The 4496-nt window shown below is 45.9% G+C and overlaps 1 non-coding gene across 1 annotated transcript; it reads left to right on the plus strand.

Annotated features, from left to right (window-relative positions):
- The first annotated feature begins 4112 nt into the window (after positions 1-4112).
- Positions 4113-4280, plus strand: LOC131762037 (U1 spliceosomal RNA). Its single transcript, XR_009337126.1, has one exon. It is a non-coding gene; the product is annotated as a U1 spliceosomal RNA (small nuclear RNA).
- Positions 4281-4496: the final 216 nt, after the last annotated feature.

Genomic DNA, 4496 nt, shown 5'->3' on the forward strand with positions numbered 1-4496 from the left:
CCAAGTTAAGTCTCTTTTGTTTATAAGTTACAAAAACACACCAGAGCTAGATTAAACTGGAAAAAAAAAAAAAAAAGAGGGAGACATGATTATCAGGATTATTAGGGTACTAGAGAGTCTCCCAAGGCCCAGTGGACTTCAGGTGTATAGGAACAACAGCTGCTCCCCCTAGGGCTGAGGCAGCCCACACCGCCATCCCACCCTCATGGCTAAGATTCAGACCTTGTAGGAGAGGGTGTAGCTGTGGTTCACGGGATGGTAGAGAAGTCACTACGGTGCTGCACTGGCAGAGCAGAATATGCTGGAAATCCACCCTCTAGAGTGCTTGGGATGTATCTACTGGGGTCCCTTTTCTACAAAACCACCTGTAGCAGTAGTGCGAGGGGAAGCTGGCGCGTTTGGATGATGCTGGCCACTGTGCACTGTAGGAGCTGGATGCTAAAGAAGCCATCTGTCCTGCAGGAAGCTGATGCAGGACAAGTCACTTGCATCGCAGGAGCTGGATACTGGAGAAGCTGTCCAGGCTGTAGGAGCCAGGTGCTGCCTGCCACAGGGGCCTGCTGAGCAGAGCACACCGGAATCCGGAAGGAAAATCCCTCCTACAGTGTCTCTCCAGTGCCCTCTACTGACAAAGCTTAACATCTGTCAGCTCGCAAAGGAAAAATTTTGAGATGATCCACTACATTTTTGCAGGGCAGACAATGAAGATTGAATTTGGAGCTGAGAGGCGACAGATTGAGAATTAGCACAATCCCAACTCCGTATGCCCATAGGAGGGACGATGACTGATCCAGCTGGTGCCACCCCTGGATTGGTCAGTCACCTGTGCTGAGAATGGAACTGCAGTCATAAAAAGAAGCAGTGGGGCTTCCCTGGTGGCGCAGTGGTTGAGAGTCCTCCTGCCGATGTAGGGGACGCGGGTTCGTGCCCCGGTCTGGGAAGATCCCACATGCCGCGGAACGGCTGGGCCCGTGAGCCATGGCCGCTGAGCCTGAGCGTCCGGAGCCTGTGCTCTGCAATGGGAGAGGCCACAACAGTGAGAGTCCCACGTACCAGAAAAAAAAAAAAAAAGAGAGAGAAGCAGTGAGCATGGACTGGCAGGTGCAAGAAAGCCAGCTGGTCACCAAACAGCCTTCAGGCTCTCCAGGGGTGAGAAACAAGCATCTCAGTCATTAGAGAAATTGTCCTAAGATCAGGGACATTTCATCAAGCTTCACCATGGTTTGAAAAAATACTCCTCAAGACTACCCATTTTCTTTTACTCAAACATGCAGCTCACCAAGAAACCTTCTGATGTTTCCTCCCATCTACACAAAACCAGATGAGGGACAGATTTTGGGCAGTGGCTACGTATTCTGCTGTTTGAAAACGGATATCATCCACCATAATCTAATAAATCAGCCTTTGATGTTATCAGCCATGGGTGTTATTAGTGAAAGTCTGTCACCAAGAATCTGCTGTTATGTGGTGCAGTAAGAAGTAAGGTTCTGACCCTGAGGAGCTGAGAACCAGGTTTTGGACTCGAGGGACTCAATCAGGGTGTTCTCCTGAAGGACCTGCAGCCTGCACCCTATACAACATCGCTGCTAGCACATTCCCCAAGGAAGAATCCTGCAGAACACATAATTGGACATGGATATATCGAATTCTATAAATGTCCAACCAACAACCAACCTTCCTTCCTTCATAAATAAATAAACAGCATATTTACTACTGACCCAGCACTGTTTTTTTAAAAATTAATTAATTAATTAATATTTTATTTTTGGCTGCATTGGGTCTTTGTTGCTGTGTGTGGGCTTTCTCTAGTTTTGGCGAGCGGGGGCTACTCTTCGTTGTGGTGTGCAGGCTTCTCATTGCGGTGGCTTCTCTTGTTGTGGAGCACAGGCTCTAGGCACACGGGCTTCAGTAGTTGTGGCTCATGGGCTCTAGAGCACAGGCTCAATAGCTGCGGCGCACAGGCTTAGTTGCTCTGCGGCATGTGGGATCTTCCTGGACCAGGGCTCGAACCCGTGTCCCCTGCATTGGCAGGCGGATTCTTAACCACTGTGCCACCAGGGAAGTCCAACAACCATTCTTCAGTTGCTGGACTTTTGGGCTGTTTCCAGTCTTTCACTAATTTATGTAACACAGAGATGAATGTCTTTGTGTTTAGTGTTCTTTTTGCTGTTGTTGTTTTGTATTTCAAGTGATTCCTTTAGGATAGATGATCAGATTTGGAAATAAATGGGTGTCAAATCGCATCCTCTGCTTTTTTGGGGGGAAGAGCATGAAAATTTTATAGACATTTGAGACTTACTTACTGCCCAGTGACTTCAGAAATGTACCAATTACAGTCCCACTAGAGGCCATTTCAGGACATCCTGACTTGGAGTATTACAGTTTGAAATGTGTGCATGCGTGTGTGTGCATACATATGAAATCTTGCTTTCTTTACACTTCTTTAGTTAATATTGGGGTTGGACGTTCATCCCACACTTGTTATCTCTTGTCCTCTTTTGAGAGTATTCTGTTCAAGTCCTTCACAGTTGAGAAGTATTTTATTTCAATCTCTGGGGAATTTCGTGTCCCAGATTCTCTGTTCTGCCCTCTTTTGGTTGGAGAGGGGCTCTTTTCCCACCTGTGAATCCTTTGGAAATTCCCTTCTGAAGTCAAGTTCCTTTGGCATAGGAGGACAGGCTTGGGTGGCTAAGAGCTTCCATGGGGCTGGAAACAAGTGTATGGAAGTCTGAAGTCTGCAGAGCCAGTTGAACTTTCATCCCCGGTTGGAGAGTTTTCAAACGGAAGGAACTCGTCTCTATATAATTTTCTTTTCACTTTCCATTTTTAAACACCCCAGAGGGACCCTGGATGATTTCCTTCTCCTTATTTAACTCAAATTGAATCTCTGAATAAACTATGTCCCTCTTAGGAGCCTAAGACACATATTTAGAGGAAATGTGTCATTAAAGTGCTTTTTTTTTAAAGTCATGTGAGGAGTTATCAGAGTCAGAATCTCCTCACCACCCTCTGTGCTCTGTGCCTTCTTTAGCTCAGAGCCATGAGAAAAACTTTCTCCTCTTCCTCCCCCCACTCCTTTTCCCTTCTGAGTCTGACACAGAAGAAACTTGCACACAGGTGGTAAGTGGCAAGCATAGGGCAGTTGTGTGTGTTGAAGTAAGTGTGGCATGTACGGGAGTGTGAGAGGTGGTAAAACGCATTCATGTGGGGAGTGAGGCTGATGATAATCAAGGGAGCTCTGGGGAGAAGGGGCCATTTGTGGTCACCTTAAATGATGAACAGTATTTTGAAATACAGTAAAGGAGTCAGCTAAGTTTCTATCAGTTTCTACTCTGGCCTCACTGGTAGGTAGAGAATCCTGGTTCTCTGTGTTGATGCCAGAGACAGTTATCCATCCATCCACCATGCATCCTTCCATCCATCCATCCACCCACCCACCCATGCACACATGCATACATCATCTGACATTTTATTCATTCATTTGTTCATTCTTCCAATGCTCCCTCCATCTTTTCATCCATTCTTACGTTATCTATCAAGGCCCTACTCTCTGCAGCACGCTGAAGGCAAAAATTTTTTTTTTGTCTTTAAAAAAAATAACTATTTATGTATTTTTGGCTGCATTGGGTCTTCGTTGCTGCGCGTGTGCTTTCTCTAGTTGTGGCGAGCGGGGGCTACTCTTCATTGCAGTGTGTGGGCTTCTCATTGCAGTGGCTTCTCTTGTTGTGGCGCACGGGTTCTAGGCATGTGGGCTTCAGTAGTTGTGGCTCATGGGCTCCAGAGCACAGCCTCAGTAGTTGTGAGGCATGGGCTTTGTTGCTCCGTGGCATGTGGGATCTTCCCAGACCAGGGCTCGAACCCGTGTCCCCTGCATTGGCAGGCGGATTCTTAACCACTGCACCACCAAGGAAGTCCCAGCAAAAATATTAATAAGACAAGAGTTTAGCTTTCAAGGAGAACATAGTCTAGTGTTAGGCTGGACAACTTAAAAATAGATCATAATACTGTGCAATAAGTCCACTCTATAGGAATTTGTTTAAAATATGCCTCTATGAATGTCCGTTTTCACCCCAAAGCCTTACCTGACCACTCAATCTAAAATAGGTTCTTGTATACTTACCTGTCAGGGGAAATACACGATCAAGAATGTGGTATTTCCCAGGGCGAGACTCCTCCGTTGCACTCCGAGTGTGCCGACCCTTGCGATTTCCCCAAATGTGTGAAAGAAACTCAGTTGCATAATTTGTGGTTGTGGGGGACTGCGTTTGTGCTCTCCCCTTTAAAAAAAAAAGGAAAAATATAAAATAGGTTCTTGTTACTATTCTTTTTCTTTTCCTTTAGAGTGTTTGTCACAATTTATTAATATAATAATATGTTTATTTGCTTAATTTCCATCTCCCCAGTTACTGTATACTCCATGGGGGTAGGTTCTATGTGTACTTTGCTTACACTGAATACTCAACACCTGGTCCCGGCTGGCACACAGCAGGCCCAAA

Source organism: Kogia breviceps, chromosome 8 (assembly GCF_026419965.1).
Source record: "Kogia breviceps isolate mKogBre1 chromosome 8, mKogBre1 haplotype 1, whole genome shotgun sequence".
Lineage (NCBI taxonomy): Eukaryota > Metazoa > Chordata > Mammalia > Artiodactyla > Physeteridae > Kogia > Kogia breviceps.